Here is a 19,252-nt window from a genome sequence, read left to right as displayed (position 1 = left end):
AGGACTCAAACTCAGGCAGAACTTGAGACATTAACCACTATTCCAGCGCAAGGATAGACCAAGGTGTGGGAATGTAAAGGGAAATTGCAGGGATGTCAGATCTGATTTTAAAAACACGTTATTTAAATGATCTTGACAAGTAGAAGCTATAACCTTCCTTCCTTTTAGAAAGGGAATTTGCCTAGCTGAATGAACTAACTTTTTAGTAGCAAAGCAAAACAGTCTATCAGTGATAATCATCAGACGTTCCCAGCTAAATGAGAGCACATTTGCAGGTAGGTTGCTTCTCCCTGTGTAGTGATAATGAGAGATGGACAAAGACCAAAAACATGCTTGTAAGAAAGTCATTTATTTGGATGAAAAGTTATATTTTTCCATTGACAAAAGATACCATCTTTGTCTTTCAGTTTGACCATTTAGTCTGTGTACATTTCATGTGATACCTGATGTATTAGGGGTTTCAGCTAACATTCCAATCTATCTAAGTTACTGTGTGTTTTTAATTTATCCTGATTATCCTGTGTTGTTCTTTCTCTCCTTTCTTGCCTTTATAAACTTTATAATATTTTTATACTCCCCTTTGTTAGCTCGATAAGCACCTTTGTTGTTCTTTTAGGTTATCATAGAAATTAAAATACTCTTTTAGAGTTATCAAGCTCTAATAAATATTAGTGTTTCTAAAAAAGACAGATAACCTAATTTTTTGAATACCCAAAGTTTTGAATAGGCACTGGATTAAAACAATCTCCAGATGGCCGATAATCATATGAAAAGCTGCTCAACGTCATGATCTATTAGGGAAATGCAAATGTTAACCATAGAGTACCAGTATACATTCACTAGGATAGCTAAAATAATTATTTTCATCTGCAAAATTTCTTTTGATTTATCTTCCAGCTTACTAATTCTTTCTTTAGTTAGAGCTAATTATTAAGTTCTAAATTCCAGTTATTATATTTCTTAGTTCTAGAACTTTTATTTGATTCTTTATTATAGTTTCCACTGTACCAAAATTCTCAATCTTGTCTTTTATTTCCTTCAATATTTTAAGGGATTATTGAAAGTTCATTATTCGAATAACTCATATTCTATCTTCTATGGCTATTGTCTGTAGTTTCTCTTGATTTTTTATCATGTTGTCCCATCTTCTTAAATGCCAGATTATTTTTGATGATGTGCTGGTTATTGTAAATTGAACAACATAGAGACAACTCAAGGCACAGGACAATGTCATCTTCCTCCATGAGAGGATTTACGTCAGCTTCTGGCAGGCAGCTAGAGTGTTTGGAATGCCTTTGTCATTGCTGCCTCCTCAGGGTTTGAGTTCCAGAATGACTGGTCCTGCTAAACAAAGCAACGTGGTGGCAAGTGAGGTGGAGGGCTTACCTCATGGGGTGCTGGATGATCCCACTGGGGATACAAAGAGAGCGTCTCCAGGAGATGGGAAGCTGACTCAGTGATTTTTAAAGACCCTTTCAGGACAGTGCCCCTGACTTCCTGTGGCTGTGACCTCCTACGCTCACACGTAGACCACACATGTGGACCATGCATTGAATAGCATGTGGGGCTAGATGATTGGTGGTGAGGAAGTGCAGAGTTAGAACTTACTCAAAGGCATATGTCTACAGGAGGCAACAGAGCAGGCGGTGAAGAGCTTTGACCTGAAGGGCCTGAGTTCAAGTCCTGCCTCTGCCCTTTGCGTGGAACGTGGTCTGTTGATTACTGTATTGGGCCTCAGTTGTTCTTGATACAGCCTTGTGGAGATGTAATTCATGCACTGTACAATTCACCTGTTTCAAGTATACAATTAAATGGTTTGTTGTGTATTCACAGAGTTGTGCAGCCATCACCACAGTCAATTTCAGAAGCATTTTGTCATCCCAAAAGGAAACCTTGTCCCCATCAGCAGTCACTCCCTGGCCCCTGGCAACCATGACTCTACTTTCCGTCTCTGTGGATTTGCCTGTTTTGGGCCTTTCATATAAATGGAATCAAATCATATGCGGCCTTTTGTATGCGTGTCATTCACTTAGCGTGATGTTCTCAAGGTGCTCCGTGCTGAATGAAGCCTGGGTCATTCTTTTGTGTGGCTGAGTGAAATTCCATTGTACAGATTGGGCCCCATTTTGCTTATCCATTAATTTGGTGGACATTTTGATTGTCTTGGTTATTCACCTATTATGAATAATGCTGCAACAAACATTACATATTTTTGGCGTGGAGGTGTTTTCACTTTTCCTGGGTATATATCCAGGAGTGGAATTGCTGGGTCAGAGGGTAACTGTGTGTTTAATCTTTTGAGGAGCTTCTGGAGCAGCAGTGTATGAGGTTTCTAATTTTCCCCCATTCTCAGCAATACTTCCGGTTCTCTATCTTTTTGACTGTAACCATTACAAAGAGAATGAAGTGGTATCTTGTTGCGCTTCCCTGACAGCTAGTGAAAGAAGACATCTTTTTCATGTGCTTCTTGCCCATTTGTATATTTTCTTTGTCTTTTTATTATTTGAATTTAGGAGTTCTTTATATATTCCGGATTAGGTATATGATTTACAAGTATTTCCTCTCATGCCTTGCCTTTCACGTTCTTGATGATGTCCTTTGTATCACAAAATTATTAATTTTGGTTACTTAATTTTTAATTTGCTTGCTGTGCTTTTGGTGTCATATCTAAGAAATTGTTGTCTAATCCAAGGTCACAAAGATTCGCGTCTTTACAGACTTACAGTTTTAACTCTTCCATTTAGGTCTTTGAGTCTTTTAGAGTTAAATTTTGTATATGCTATTTCTGACTTCATCCTTTTGCATGTGGGTGTCTGGTTGGAAGCCCTATTTGTTGAAAAGGCTGTCCTTTCCTCATTGAATGATCTTGGCATCCTTGTTGAAAACCAATTGGATATACATGCGAGGGTCTAGTGTCAGATTTGAATCTTTAAACTTCAGATGAAATGAATGCCTGGGGCTTCCCTGGTGGCTCAGTGGTAAAGAATCCCCGCATCAAGGCAGGAGACATGGGTTTGATCTCTGATCTTGGAAGATCCCACATGCTGCAGAGCAACTAAGCCCATGCACCACAACTACTGAAGCCTGCGTGCCTAGAGCCGATGCTCTGTAACAAAGAAGCCTCCGCAGGGAGAAGCTTGTGTACCGCGACTAGAGAGTAGCCCTCTACTTGCCACAACTTCGTTCTCGCAACAACGAAGACGCAGCACAACCAAAAGTAAATAAACACATTAAAAAATCAATGCCTGCATCATATTGAGATCATGAAGGTTCAGGGAAGGACATTCCCATATGTGGCCTAGCACCCAGCAGGCACGCAGAGCATCGATGATGGTGTGGACACAGGAGCCGGGCGTTCACCCCTGGAAGAGGCCCAGGCTGGGAGGAGGGGGCAGCACAGCCATTGCTGAGCATTGAGGTAGCGCTTCTCTCCTCCCAGCCTGTCTTGTTGCCATGCCAACACGACCTGGCCTGCATACACCCAACCTGGCCAGCAGGGATGGAAAAAATTACTCTGGCTTTTCACAAAGATGGACGATGATCTCAGGTGAGGGGTAGGGAGCTGGAACAGAACGTCCTTGGTAACAAAGCAACAAAGGCTCAGAGAAAACATGGCCCCCGCAGTGGTTTCCAGGGAGGCTGCTTCGCCCAGATTTCCCTGCTGGGCCCCCATTGCCCACATAGACTCTCCTACCCCTGGAGGGCTGGCTCATCCTCCAGCTTCTTGATTCCCCTGAGAAGTTGCTGGGGCACCAGGCAGCCAGCCCACGGGTGTTGTCTGCAGTCAGCTTCAGCTCAGGGCCACACTCATATCACTCCTTGGGCTGTGGGCTGAAGCAGAGACCCCACCTCACAGTCCATTCTCTCTACCAGCCTGTTCTGAAGCTGAGCCCAGCACCTCATGGCCCCTTCTTTCTCCCAGTCTGTTCTGTGCCCCCGGGTCCATGGAGCACCTGGGAGCTTGGGTGCATGCTGGGGCTCATTATTTCACAAGGACACATCATACCTCTGGGTGCTTCTCTTACTTCATACTTGGTGCTGAATTCCACTACCTGAGCAAAACCCCAGCAACATCCTTAGATTGTGTCCTGCTGGGAGGTACTCTTCCAACTCAACTGCTGCTCTTGGGGCAACTGAGACTTGTCCCCTACACTGCCCTTCCCATCGAGGTCAGTGCTGTCCCCTCAAAGGTGGGCACTGCCCACCTCTCGATCTCCCCCTCCCTCATCCCCGTCCTGAGGTCCCCCAAACCACTGTCGGCAACCACACCATGCAGACCCTCTTGGGGATCAGAAATGGCTCTGTGGGTGGGTGCTTCAGGAAAGTCTGATTTGGTTTGAAGTGGGGCTAGTGTCCTCCCTGTGGGCAGCCCTCCCTGACCAGAGCCCCCAGCACCAGAGATGGAATGCCAGTCCTGACTGTTCACACCTCCCTCCCCCACAGCCCCCGAGTCAGCAGCATCATTCTGTGACTGTAGGTCCCCTCAGGGCAGGGACTGGCCATCCTGGTCAAGGCTGAGTCTGGGCCCAGTTCCCCTGCTGCTCTGATCCTCCTTCCTCCCTCTGCCACGAAGGACTTCTCCAGCCCCACCCTCGCCTGCTCGGGGTGCCGGCTCCTTCCTCCTCCAGGATAAGACGCGAGGCCATCTGCTGCCTCCCCAGCCTAACCCCGTCCAAGGGAGCTGGTCCTGTCAGCCATCCATGCAGTCATCCCACTCCTCTGCAGGTGCCCTGCCCCTGCCCTGCCTGCTGGGAGTTGTCTCCGGAGCTCACCGCCTGGTCCTTGGGCCTCCCTGGACCACTCGGGCTGGAGCTGAGGGAAGGATGCTGTGCTTTCCAGTGTGACATTGGGCTGGGCACTTACGTTGTCTGGCCACACCCTGTGGACACTTGCAGGAGGAGGGACCAGCCATCCCTGCCTGGGGGCAGGGTGCTGGCCTCCGAGAGGCCTGTCCCAGTCATGTGAGGGACGTGGGTGTCTGCCCTACTGTTCTTGGAGCTCCTAGGTGACAGGCTGGTGCCTCGGGGGCGGAAGAGAGGCCAAGGAAGGAGGGGTGAGTCAGCAATATGGAACCGGGATCTGGGGCACAGGAAGCAGGAGAACATCTCCACGTGGTTCCTGCATCCAGCAAGGCTTCTGGGAATGAAAACAGCAGTTGAGCCGGTTTTTCTGATATTTCATTTTCCTTTGAAACAGAGCTGCATTCCATCAAAACTTCTAAATATTTATCTTAACATTCTTCCTATAATTAAAAATTATTTGCCATATTCCAGGGCTGTTTCGTGTCTCCCGTTGTGCATGAGCTCTCTTGTCATCACAGATGTGAGCCCAGCAGGCTCTGCCCCTGGTCACAGACAGCGGTGTAACCAGGAGGGAGCCTGGACCAGGCACTAGCTAGTTCTGTCTCTTAACACTTGCTAACCCTCCTCTGAAGCAAAGACAGGGAACATCAGGCTGGAGATTTGGGTGGTAAGACAATCTAGCAAGGGTTTAAAGATTTAAAAAATGAATGCATTTTTAAGACATGGAACTGACCCACCAGCCTCTGGTTCCTGGCTGCTGTGCCATCCTTACCAGTGGCCCGAGGATTCCTGAAGCCCCAGGCAGCCAGCCAGCGGGGCAGCGTGCAACATAAGAAATAATGCAAAGGCTTTCTCTGATTCAGTTTAAAAGTTCAACGTTGAAGGTACAGTGATTTATTTTTGCAGTGATAACACAAATTCAAATTCTGGCGGAGCACACATCGTTCTGAAAACAAGGCTTTGGCCAAATTGAGACATCTATGGTGCAGAAATATGCTTGGAATCAACGATGCTGCCCAGCAAGTGATAACTGCTTCAGGAAATCCTTCGCATCGTGAGAGGAACTCAGCCTGTCACGATGCACGAGTGAGAAGTGGAGGGGCTGGACCACAAAGCCCTGGGACGCAGCTGATGCTGAATTAAAACGAAAGTGGATGCAGCGGGGCGTCATCCCTCTCCCTGGGGTTAATTGCCATCCTTATCTGCCAGGCGCAGGAGTGGATCCTTTGTAAATAAAGTGTGCACAGTGGCATTTAGTTGTTCTGTAAGTGAGCCCTTTAAATTCGTTGTACCATTTATTCAAAATCCACTGGGAACTTCCAAATTTTTTAGTGAAGGTTGTGCCAGAAAGCTTCAGTTCAGGAAGATTTTAGAGAAGCACAATGGCCACAGAGCAAATTTGCTCACAGAAAGGTGCTGACATGTTAAAGATGCTGATGGGAGGACTAGGGGAGTCGCATGCTTGGTCCTGCTGTGGGATCTTCGGGAACAGTGCCGTCACTTCACTGTGGAATGTTCTGGGCCGGTAGAAGAATCTCTGATGAGGTCCACATTTTAAAGTTGGATATATTTACATTCTGTACCCAAATGGAATGCACTTGAGATAGCTAAGATTTTTGAAGCATTTAAATTTGGTGAAACATTGAAAAGCATCATAAATAGAGACAATTTGATGAATTTCAACTTGTGAAATACTTGTCGATGAGACGTTCTCTGACTAGAGTCAAAACAGACCCTGACCACATATCCAGGCTGAAATAGACTCATCGTCCCACATGGAAAAATTAGAACTGAGGAAATCTTCCACTTGGCCAGATTTGTGCTGAGTTTCCAGGTCTGTCTGCACCTGTAGGAAGAGAATTTTCTCAATAAAATATACTGTACAGACAGCCAATCAATAGTGTCAATAATCTAGAATTATCAATCACAAAGTTTAACACTGAGGAAGATTGGGGATAATTTATGAAAAAATAAAACTAGTAAATAATTTTAAAAGATTTCTTTTAAAAAAATCAGTGACATTGTATTAAACAGCCCAGATAAACTTTAAAAAGAAATCAAAGTTTGTGAGTATGGAGCAAGAGTAATTACTCTGCTTGTTTTTTCAAATGTCCAGATAATCAGTGCAAAGAATATTTTTAAAAGTTTTCCTTTAATATATATGGATATAGACTTGGAATAATTTATTTTGGATAATAGATTTTAAATAGAACTATTTCATAGGCCTGCTTGCCTGGAGAATCCCAGGGATGGGGAAGCCTGGTGGGCTGCTGTCTATGGGGTCGCACAGAGTCGGACACGACTGAAGTGACTTAGCAGCAGCAGCAGCCAGTAAAGAAAATAGAAATGTCAGACAATAAATAGATATTTTAAAAAAGTATATATTTAAGAAATCATTTTCCACACCTTTTCCTCTCACCAGTGTCTTTATCAGCTCGATAGGTTGTACTGTCCCCCTCATGGTATTTCATAACTCCCCATTTGTGGCATAACTAATTTGTTTCACTTGCTCCTTAAGGATACATATGATATCCTATAATCCAACTACACAAGAAATACTTAGCGCCTCCTCTATGCCAAATACTGTAATTTTATAAACCAAGCATGTAGCAAGGGTATAACAGTATAAGACTCTAGAGTTGGATGGATGATGGATGAATGGATAGGTGGGTGGATGGGTTAAACTTAGCTGTTAATAAGGGCATCACTGATACTTTGGAGGTGAGTGTCCTTCCTGAGTCTGAACCATGTTCTCCTGGCTCATTACAACACAGTCTCCTTATTGGCCATGTCATTTCACACTATTTCATTGCCTTCTGAGCCCTTGGTCATCAGGGGAAGTGACAAGAAAATAGGACTGGATCAGGATAAACCTTCCAAGTCCTTGCCTTCTGTTTCCAGATGGTGATCTGTGGAATTCTTTCTGACTGAACAGAGCATTTGTCCACTGAAAGCTGAGATGGGCCAGGGGCCCTTTCAACAAGGCAGGATCTTGTTCTGCCCCAAGTGTGGCTTCCAGTTTGGCTCAGGGAAAGTGGCAGGCAAATGGGACCCTCTGTATCTATAGTCTTGTGGAAGGGTAGAACCACCATGGACCAGAATCTTGCATCACAGGACATCTTTTATGCAATCCGGACCATGTCTAGCCACTGAAGTCTCACTCACCTTGAATGCCTCCCCCAAGAGGCAGCCCATCGCCTGTCAACATAACACACACACCCCTGCTAGTCTGGGCTCCCCCAACCGTTGGCTTCCACGGCTCCAGGTGACTGTAACTTGTCTAGATCATCCTGGTCTCAAAGAGGCCTCCAACATGATGTCCCTGATGCTTGTTGAAGGTCATGGGCTGAGGATGTTGCTGCTGAGGTCTGCTTCCCCGTCCTGTCACCATCTCAGTGAGGTACTCAGGAGTCCAGAATTCATAAGCATTCAGGGTTCAGGACTTTGAGCTGTCTGACCACATCACACCTCAGTGCTTGGTCCATGGTACCACAAGGACCCGCATACCCACCACTTGATTCCACCATCGACATCGAGCTGCAGTCTCTTTATCAGCTGTCTGTCCAGCTCTCCACCCCTCTCTCCATCTGTGGATCCACCTTACTTTTGTGTGCATTTCATACAGTGACTGCAGACACCAGTATACTTGGCCCCTAAGCAGTTGAGTGCATGTTCTGCCAACTAGAGTTCAATATTTATGTTTTTAAGTAAACTTTCCATGCAGTGAAATGCACAAATGTTAGGTGTACCTTTTACTGAGTTTTAACACAAGCAAATTCCTGTAAACCCCTCCCCATCAGCACGTGGAATTTCCCATCCCCTGCAGAAAGTGCCCCCTACCCAGTCAGTCCTTGCTCGCACCCTACTGAGGCAGCCACTGTCCTGATTTTTGTCATCACTGATTAGTTTTGCCGGTTCCAGAACTTCATATAAGCCAGAAGTGCCATTTTAACCACCAGTCTGTAGTGGCATGTGGGTGAGGGGTTTTCAAGGGCTAGCCATGGGGGACTGACAGATCACCCAGGGTTCCCCAGAAAAGTGGAACCAAGAGGATATCTGTCATCTATTGATGTCTATTAATTATATACTCTATCTATCTATTCTATCTGCAGAAAGAGCAACAGATTCATTTTATCAAAAGGATCATGGGGTTCACAGGCCAAAATCTGTAGGGGAGGTCAGCAGGCTGGAAGTCCTCGAAAGGTGTCTGTTATGGTGTAGAACAGGGTGTCTGTTCTGTCCAGTCGCGAGGCAGAATTTTTTCTTCTCTGGGAAACCTGTTTTTGCTCACAAGAACTCCAACTGGGTGAATGGGGCCAACCCGCCTTATGACGAGTAACCTCCCTTACTTGGAGCTGGCTGGTTGCAGGTAGTCACCACATCTACCCTATCCACACAGCATCAATGCTGACATTTGACCAGGCAACACACATCATGGCACTCACATGGTGGAATGCCTCTGAGTTGAGAGCGCCCACTCAGGACCTGGTGGAGAATCAGGAAGGTGGCTTCCAGCAAGACGGCAGCCCAGAGACCCAGCTGGAAGGGCGGAGCCAGGGCCCTGGTTGCTCCCTGGCTGGCGAAGGGAGCCTCGCTTGGCAGGGACCAGACTAGGGGTAAGGGTGGCGCTGGGGCCTTCATTCCCCGCTTCTGCCCGCTAAGCACAGCTGCATATAACCAAAGGGGTTCTCTGTGCCGCCCTCTTCCATGTCAGCTCCTCCCAACAGATGATCTATGTTTTAATGAGAATAATATTTGCTTCAAGGAAGTATGATTCCAGCCGTGTTTTATATCAGCCAGATGTGTTCAACTGTTCACCCCCTCCCTCCACCAGTAATCTGGCAAAACCTGTACTGCAGTGGGGCCCCCACCTCTCCCCACCACCCACCTTCATTCTCAGGCCCAAGGGTGTTTCCAGGGGAAGGGAGCCACGTGGAGCTGATTCATCAGCACGGTGCTCATCAAAACACCGTTTTGTAAGAGCTAATTGGCGTGCGGGGAGCCTCTCAAATCCTTTTCATAAGCCTCTCACTGACCCTGTTGTTTGAGCCAGGCCTTAACATAACCTCAGCTTCAAAAGACTGATGTTTGGTCCGAAACTCAGACACCCTGATGTTGAAGCAGGCACCAGGCTTGGGCAAACGCTTTCTGCTGGTTTTAGGCTGAGCAGAGCCAGGCAGTTGGGAAAGACTGGACTCCAGCAAAGCGGTTAACATTTTTTTTTTTCTCTCCTACTTTTCAGGCTGACAACAAGCTCTGAGCCGGGAACCTGGGACCTGTGCCGTGACAGGTAGGACTCCGTGTCACCTGCCCTTCTGCTGGTCTGCGACAGCCCAGGAGGGGTGGGTGTGTTACCTTGCCCAGTGTCCTTTTCAATAGAATTTTCTTTCGCCAAAGAATGGAGTGCAGAGAAGTTACTCAGTGTGTTTCCTTTCTCCAGAACTTAGTTGTTCATTCATTCATCCTCTTATTTGGGAACTTACTGAACATACGCTGTGTGATGACCTCCGTAGCAAGGGCCAGCGTCAGTGATGAGACAGAGATGTCGTGTCCTTCATGGGGAGATAGTTACCCATCAGGCATGCAGCTGAGCGGGGGTGTGATTGCGACTTGTGATGGAGGGAAAGACCCGTGAATACGAGAGCGGGGCCTCTTCTGGTGGGTGGTGGGGATGAGGGTCTGAAGCTTGGAAAGGAAGGATGTGGGAAGGGTGTATGGAGAGGATTTGGGATGGGAAACAGAGTGTGCAGGAGCCCTGAGGACCAGGAGGAGAGGGAAGAGGAGGCCAGACCCCCACAGCTCAGAGGCCGAGGAGGGGAGCTGCCTTTTATCCCAAGAGTAATAAAGAGATGTTAACACGTCTGCAGAAGGAGATGGCTTTTGTCCGATGTATTTTGCTGTTTAGGCCAGGCTTATTGGGATATAACCTACATCAGTCAAATCCACCCTTTTCACTGCGCTGTCCTGAGTAACAAACGCGTCCAGTTGTGTAACTGCCACAGTCAACACACAGATAGTCCCGTCACCCCTGAGAATTCCCGTTATAGTCGACCAGCCCCCAGCAGCCCTCACCTGATTTCTGTCCCTGGAGATCAGTTTTGCCTTTTCTGGAATGTCACTGAGATGGAATGATTCCATGTCCCCTTTAGGTCTGTCTTCTTTCACAGGTCACAGTGCATCCACAGCTACATTGTCTTGCCATGGGCATTAGTTCTGTGTCCTCGTGACAGCCGGGTAATTTTCTGTGGCATGGACATGCTTGTCCACCTGATGGAGACCTCTGGGCAATTCTGGCTCTCAGGCCTCACTTAGTACTGCCAGGAGCCCTTGCTCTCGGGCTGGCGTGTCTGTCTCTCTCAGCCCTGGGCCCAACTGTTCCGGGCAGATTTGTGGGGATTTCTGGTTGTACAGTGAGGAGGATGCCAGAACATGTTCCACAGTGGCTGCACCACGAGGCACTCCCACCTCAGCCCACACTGCCACCCTGGGGACTCCAGGGTCTTGCTTCCTGAGCCAGTGGAAGTCCTCGATTTGAACAGGGCCTCCCTCCCTCTTGCTCAGGCCCCTCAGCTCTGCTGTCTGTCACTTGGTCCTCCGCCTTCTCTCTACTTGGGTTTCATCTTCCATCTGATGACAGCCACGTTTAACTGGGTGCTGCGGAATCTTTTTCAAAATTTCCAGTCATATCTAAGAGAAAGTCTTAGGTAATTTTAAAAAATATTTTTATTTTTGATTGTACTGGGTCTTCGTTGCTGTGCACAGGCTTTCTCTAGCTGTGGTGAGCAGGGGCTACTCTCTAATCGCTGTTCGCGGGCTTCTCACCTTCTCAACAAGGGTGGCTTCTCTTGTTGCAGAGCACAGGCTCTAGGGTGCTTAGGCTTCAGTAGCTGCAGCTCGCAGGTTCTAGAGCACAGGCTCAGTAGTTGGGATGCCTGGGCTTAGTTGCTCTGTGGCATGTGGTATCTTAGTTCCCAGACCAGGGATTGAACCCATGTCCTCTGCATTGGCAGGTGGATTCTTAACCACTGGACCCCTAGGGAAGCCCTCTGAGTTAGGTATTATTATGACCCAGTACCTCTCCAGAAGTTGCTGGTCTCTCTTCTTAATAAAGAAAGAAAGCCTCCAGAAAGCAGGAGCATCTGGCTAGAATTTAATGAGAGTGTACTATTTTCATGGGGCCCTGAGGGTTTTTTTGTTTTGTTTTTTTTTTTAAGAAACAAATGATACTGATTTCCCATTGATGGTAGTGACATAAATTTCTTTTAAAATAGCTTTAAATATTTTTATAAATGAAGTGATTTTAAAGACACATGTGAAGTGAGTGACAGGTGGGTACTGTGGAGATGTGGCCAATGTTTGAGGAAGGTATGCCAACAGCTGGTGTTCAGGAACCACCCTGCCCAGGTGCCGGGCAGGCCCAGTTCACCCTGGCTCCATCTCTCCCGGCCATGGGCCCACCTGCTGCCTGCTCCAGGATCCCTCTGAGAATTCACTATGACGCTGATGTGAAGTGCTGACCTGGAGACACCTAGAGGGGTGTGGAGGGAGCCGTGGAGATCGCTGCCCCGGGAGCTCAGTGACGAGCACCTGTCCCTCTGTCACTCCAGCTCCCCGAGCAGGACATCTGCTCTTGATTATGCTGGGACGATGCACAGGAAGGACAGGCTACAATTTCTGCTTCAGATACACACACTAATAATAATAGCCACGTTCCCAACTCCTATTCGCGGCACGATATCTCCATCATCTCTAATCAATACTGTCCTCAGTGTCAGCCTAGGAAAACGCTCAAGTCTGTGGTTAAATAAGGAAACTGCAGACAGTTTAGCAGCTGGTGTAAGACCCACAGCTGTCCTACTTTGGGGAGAAATGCTCTTTATTCTGAGACTGTGTCCTTTTTATTATTTGATGAACTGATAATGACCGTGAAGGGGAATGGATTTTAGGGGTTCTACTTAAAATGTGGAAATAAAAAAACGTTAGGCCAGAAACATCTTCTGAAAATGTTACTGACTTTTGGTTTTTGACATCTGATTCTGGCCAATGTGAAGTAACAGGCATGGGAATTACCCTCCTGCCATAAACGACCAGAAAGCTGGATGGAATACACCAAGCACAGCTGTCACACATTGACAACAGGCAGTGAAAGGGAGAAACAGGGCTTATGAATGCACCAGCTCACTGTGGGGAGGGAAAGTGTGAGAGAGGGTGGTCTCATTGCGTGGAGGAGAGAGAGGGCAGACTAGCAAGACTTGGAGGGCAGAGGGCTGAGTGGAGGGAGCTCCAGAGAGGTTCCACCAGGGCACGGCTAACACGTGCACATACGTGAGGGAAGGAAAGGAGGCTGGGGACATTGCTGCCCAGAGAGGCAGGCAGAACAGTCCTTGGAGCTTACACAGGGCTGAGGGTAGCTTGTGTTTATATCAGCTGGGGTGGGAAGATCTTAGGATACACTGGGCGTTAGTGGAATCCTCATGAGCATTTTCTGAATAATGGTGGTAAATTAGTTTTAGCCTAAGTCTGTTCCAGACCCACCCTAACAACATTTTAAAAGAGGCCTCATAAGAGTCTAACTAATTCCAAATAACTCAGCACTGCACACCAGAATAAAATCCAAGACTTTTTTAAGGAGCACTGCAAAAGCCAGAAGGCAATAGTGAACATTGACAATATCTGGCATTTGATCAAAATTAACCATGCATGCAGAAAAAGCAGAAAATTCACCCAAAATATTGGGGGAAAGTCAATCAGTAAAAAGATACCTAGATGTGACATAGATGATGGAATTCACAGACAAGGATGTTGAAACAGCAACTAAAAATATGTTTCATACATTCAAGAGGGAAGAACAATAAATAATGAGAAGCAAAATGAAAGATACAAAAAAGTCACAGTGGAACTTTCAGTTGAAAATTCAATATCTGAAATGAAAAATATGCTGGATAGAATTCACAGCAGAGTCAACACTGTAGAATTAAAGATCAGCAAATTTGAAGCCATAGAATGATTCAAATTTGAGCAGAGAGAAAAAAGACTTTAAAAACAAAATAACAGAACTGTGGTGACCCTCGGGCTAATATCCAGTCATCTTGCATGTTTGTAATTGGAGTTCTAGAAACAAGAGAGAGGCGGGGACAAAACCCGTTTTGAAGAAACAACAGCCAAAAGCTTTCTGAACCCACTGGAAACTAGAAACTCACAGATCCAAGGAGCCAAACAAACCCTATGTGGCGTAAACACTGAGAAAGCCACATCAAGACACATTACAAACAAATTGCTGAAAACCAGTAATAAAAAGAAATCTTAGAAGCAGCCAGATAAAAATGACACATTGTGGACAGAGGAGCAGAACCGTATGAGGGACAGCAGACCCCTTGCCAGAAACCATGCAAGCCAGAAAACAATGGAGAAGCGTCTTTTAAGTACTAAATGCTGATGGAGGTGGGGACCATCAACAGTGATTTTATTAGCCAATGAAAATATGATTCAAAATTGGAAATAAAACGAAGACTATTTCAGACAAACAAAAACCAATAGAATTTCACTGTCAGCAAATCTGATTTACAGCAGTGTTAAAGGAGGTTCTTCTAGCAGAAAAAAAAAATCCAAATGGAAATTTAGATCTACACAAAGCAGTGAAGTGGGCCAGTAATAGTAATTCAGTAATTTAATTGTCATTGTTTAGTTGCTAAGTCGTTTCTCTTTTGCAACCCCATGGACTATAGCCTGCTAGGCTCCTCTGTCCATGGGATTTCCCAGACAAGAAAACTGGAGTGGGTTGCCATATTCTTCTCCAGGGGATCTTCCCAACCCAGGGATTGAACCCATGTTTCCTGCATTGGCAGGTAGATACTTACCACTGAGCCACCTGGGAAGCCCAGTAATTAAATAGAAAAATGTAAGATATATTTTTCTTATTTCTATATTTCTTGCAATGGTATTTCACCATTTAAGTAAAGAATAATAGCAGTGTATTTTGGGGTTTATAGTTTGCAAGGAAGTAAAATCTCTGACAATAATAGCACAAAGAATGGGAGGGAGGCATAGAAGTATATTGTTCAGTGATTCTTACACCATATGTGATATGGAATAATAGTATATGAAGGGAGGTTGTGATAAGTTAAAGAGGTATATTATAAACTCTAGGAACAGCCAGTAAAAATTAAAAATTACTGTATGACTAATAAGCCAATAGTGGGGATAAAGGAGAATCATTAAAATAAAACCCTAAATTAATCTCAGAGAAAGCGTGACAATAAGAAAGAGATGGAACAAGTAGAAACCCAAAACAAAAAGATAGATTTAAACCCAACTGTATCATAATTACATCAAACATAAATTGTCTAGCATTTAAAATGAAGACAGAAATTGCAAGGTGGGATACAGAAGCAAGACCCAAATAAATGCTGCCTGCAGAGAAGTGCAGCAAAGGAAGTGCAAAGGAAGCCACAAATGGGTTAAAAGTAAGAGGATGTGAAAAGATGTACCTTGCTAACACTAACCAGTAGAAAGCTGCAGTGGCCACACTAGCACCAGACAAGGTAGATTTCATATCAGAGTATTTCCAGGTACATAGAAGTCCATCACCAAGATAAAGGCATCAGTTCATCAAGACACAAATGTTGAATGTGTATACTAACAGTTTCAAGACATATGATGTGAAAACCGATAGAGCTGCAAGGAGAAATAGAAAAATTGCAATTATCACCAGCAATTTAAGTACCCTGGGCTCAGTCAGGGTTCAGCCAGAGGAGCAGAACCCGCAGAAAGTGTGTCAGTATCGAGCAGGTGAGAAGTCTGTCGTGCAGTTGTGGCGGCTGCAAAGCAAGTGTGACTTGACATGTATGCAGACACAGCCAATGCTGTTGTTCACAGGAGGAATTTCTTCTTTCCCTGGGGAAGCCTCAGCCCAGCTATTAAGGTCCTCTGACCAATTAAGTCAGGCCCACCCAGAATCATCTCCTCTACTTAAAGTTCAACTGATTAGAGTCTGTAATCACATCTGCAAAGTCTGTTCTGAGCAGCACCCAGATGAGCATCTGACTGGGAGACTGGAGACTGCACCCCAGCAAAGCAGACATGGCTAGATGCATCACAGCTCCCTCCCCCAACAACTGAGTGTTTGAATGGATGACTGGAGACTGTACCCCAGCACAGCAGACACGTCCGGAAGCATCACAGCCCCCTCTCCCAACAAGTAGAAAATCAGTGACAACATAGAGCACTTGGAAAACATCATCATTAACTTTACCTGATTGGCATTTACAGAACATTGCACCCAACAACAGTAGAGCACACATGGAAAATTCATCCAGATGGACTAGATTCTGGGCCATAAAGTAGACCTCAATAAATTGAAGAAGGTTAAAATCGTACAAAGTCTGTTTCCTGATCACGAGGGGACCAGGCGGCTGGGAACTGGTGGAGCTGGGAGTGGAGCAGAGCGTCTTCCTTTGAGAGATGCACCCCCTTCCTGCTATGCAGGCTGCCTTCCTGATGCCTGGGGGTGAGTGGGTCTGTGCTTGGTGGGCTGGGGATGTCTGGTGCCTGGCATTAGGTGCGACTCGCTCACAGTTGCTGGTGACCCTTTGTTTAGAGGACCAGGCTGCACGAGCGCTTGTGTCATCATGCAGGGCCGCCTGTGGTCCACCCGGGTGCACTTGCCTTTGGGTGGACTGACACAGCTGGCATTTCTCTCTGAGGACCCAGAGATGCAGTAGAGAGAACGTGATGAATGGACCCGGGCCATCGAGGGAGCCGGCTGGGGAGCTGGTGTCCTGTCATTCAAGGTGCAGAAGCACTGGAGAAGGTTTGTTCTGGCACGCCAAGGGGCAGGCTCAGGCACACGCAGTACCCTCCAAACACTCCCCAAACTCTCTCCAACAGAACCTGGGGCAGTGGAGGCAGTGTGCCCCGAGTCAGTGCAGTGGGTCCACGCGTCACTTTCTCACCCACACACTAGGAGAGCAGGTCCTACTCCAAAATGTCTTGAACTTGGAACTTAAGACAATAGCTGAGGGAAATATTAAGGTGGGGACATGTTGTACAGCTGTCACTGTGTCTCTGACCCCTGGTGGGCTTCTGAGCTGCCTGCTGGAGGTCATTCCATGACCTGCCAGCCCAAAGGCCATCTGAGCATCTGTCAAAACTCGCAAATGACCAGCACATCGTCTTGCTTACTCATCTGTTTTTGTAGTAAATTTGGGTAGAAAGTGGTTTTGGAAAAAAAGAGTCAGATCCAAACAGATGTTACATGAGATATGTTATGTGAACCATGGATGATGAAATGATGGGTTCTCATGCATGGCCCTGAAAGCTCTGGCAGAATGGGGAGTGGCTCGTTCCCATGTGGCATGTGGCAAAGAAGGTCTAATTTTGGAACTGGGTGAGCTTTTCCGAGGCCATAGGAATGGCAAAGCAAAGGAGAGGCCTTCCCTGTACTTATCTGGTGATTGACAGGTGATAATGTTTTATTGGAGCAGAAACATTTCCGGACTAATTTATTCCTTCACTCATCTGGGTTAAAAGGAGAAGGGGTGCCGGGGAGAGAAGGAGAAAGTGGGAGTGGATTAAGGGGGGCCTAAGTTAAACGCATTTGCCAAACCACACATACCGTGTGCCCAACTTTCATAACTAAACGAAACGTTGCATTAATCACAACAAATTAAAACACTATTTATTGAGGGATGGAGGGGTCCAATTTTTTGTAACTTGTGGAATTTCCTCTTCCCCTATTTTCCTTTCCCTTCTCCCCAGCCTCATTCTCCATTGTTTTTCTTGCCACGTGAGTCCATGGAAATCAGAATACTAGCTTGACAGGAAGCGCCATGTTCTACAGTTACCCTGGAAGCGGGGAGGTCAGTTCTTCATCCTGGCACTGGGCGCCCCAGGCAGCCTGGGCATATGCCCTCATACCCCGCTTCCACTCCTCCCGCCAAGGCCAGTCACCATCAGGACGCAGTCAGGCTTCTTTATTGCAGTGAAGTGAAACTTGCTTACCGAATTCTTTCCACAGTTGAACCGCTGCCTGGCTTGCTTCTTACAGGTGGGTTGACTCTTGTGATCCACAGCTTCTGGAAGCTCCTCGGTCTGTAATGTAGGCCATAAGGGAATGCGACACTTTTTTGTCTCTCCTAGGAGTTTTGTGACTTTTCAATCCTGTTCCATGGACTGAACCACCGAGACTGCCCTGTTGCCCCCTCCCTCTGTCCCAAGATGCAGAAGTGGAGCTGGGAGGGAAAGACTATCCCCAGATGTGGGGCAGTGACAGCTGCAAGAAGGGAGAGGGAAGGTTTGGGGGGCTCTGGAACAAAGGGCTCAGGGTGAGCTATGAGAATTGGGGGAGGGAGAGGGTGCAGCAGGTTATGGACTGGGCTCTGAAGGCAGGGGTAAGAGGAGCTGTGCCATCTGAGAGGCACCTGCTCAGATGAGAGGCACCTGCTCAGGTGATAGGCCAGGCCCTTCCCACGGTGCTGATGATACCGTGATGATGAGGGTGCTTACCCTCAAGGGGACTCCTCAGTTTGCCACCAAACAGTAGTGTGTGAGATGAACTTCTGTCACCATGCTGCCTGTCTTCAGTATACCCTGGAATCTGTTTTTAAAGGAAGTGTTTAGACTTGCTATGTTGGTAAGGCTAAAAAAAAAAAAAAAAAAAGTTTGGAAAAACAGATATTCATTGGCTAACTAATATTTTGGGTAGACTTAGCTTTCCCCACGTCAGATTTTCTTGAAGAGGAGATGGACCACATCAGGGGAAAAGGAGGAGAAAGATGCATTCATTCATTAAAAGTAATTGTTGGGTTAGAATTGCAGGCTTGCCTTGGCCAAACAGATGGTGCTGACCACTGTCACTGGAGCATGCCATTTCTCTGTCACAGTCAAGTGTCGGGTTCCCACAGACCCACTGGATTGGACCACTTACTGGCCATCAGGATTTTCCCTTTAAACTCCAACCCGTCTCTCCCCATCTTCCCAATATGGATGATATATCATCATTCAAGTTAGGTTGATAACCTGTGTTTGTAATTTTGTTTATAGCAGTGATTCTCACAGGATGGGTGGGTAGCCCTAGGCCAAGAGCACCAGCATCCCTGGGAACTTGTTAGAAATGCAGAGTCTCGGGCCCTACCCCAGATTTGCTGGATCAGAAACTCCAGGGTGAGGGAGGGGCCTGCCCAACTGCTTTAATGAGCCCTCCACGTGATTCTGACATGGTTTGAGAACCTCTGGCCTTTGGAACTCTGTGTGCACTTTAAATGGGTGAATCTTATGCAGGTGAATTATATCTCAATCAGATCAGATCAGTCACTCAGTCCTGTCTGACTCTTTGCGACCCCATGAATCGCAGCACGCCAGGCCTCCCTATCCATCACCAACTCCCGGAGTTCATTGAGACTCACGTCTATCGAGTCAGTGATTCCATACAGCCGTCTCATCCTCTGTCATCC

General features: G+C 46.5%; 1 protein-coding gene across 1 annotated transcript in view; it reads left to right on the top strand.

The window, feature by feature from the left end:
- The window catches only part of ZNF469 (zinc finger protein 469), a 249,479-nt gene that overhangs the window by 37,571 nt on the left and 192,656 nt on the right, over positions 1-19,252 (top strand). The window contains exon 2 of the mRNA XM_027513833.1: positions 10,045-10,092. The gene's annotated coding sequence lies outside the window, so the exon portion shown is untranslated. The remainder of the gene's footprint in view (positions 1-10,044; positions 10,093-19,252) is intronic.

This window comes from Bos indicus x Bos taurus, chromosome 18 (assembly GCF_003369695.1).
Source record: "Bos indicus x Bos taurus breed Angus x Brahman F1 hybrid chromosome 18, Bos_hybrid_MaternalHap_v2.0, whole genome shotgun sequence".
Lineage (NCBI taxonomy): Eukaryota > Metazoa > Chordata > Mammalia > Artiodactyla > Bovidae > Bos > Bos indicus x Bos taurus.
This window is presented reverse-complemented; position numbering and strand designations above follow the sequence as displayed.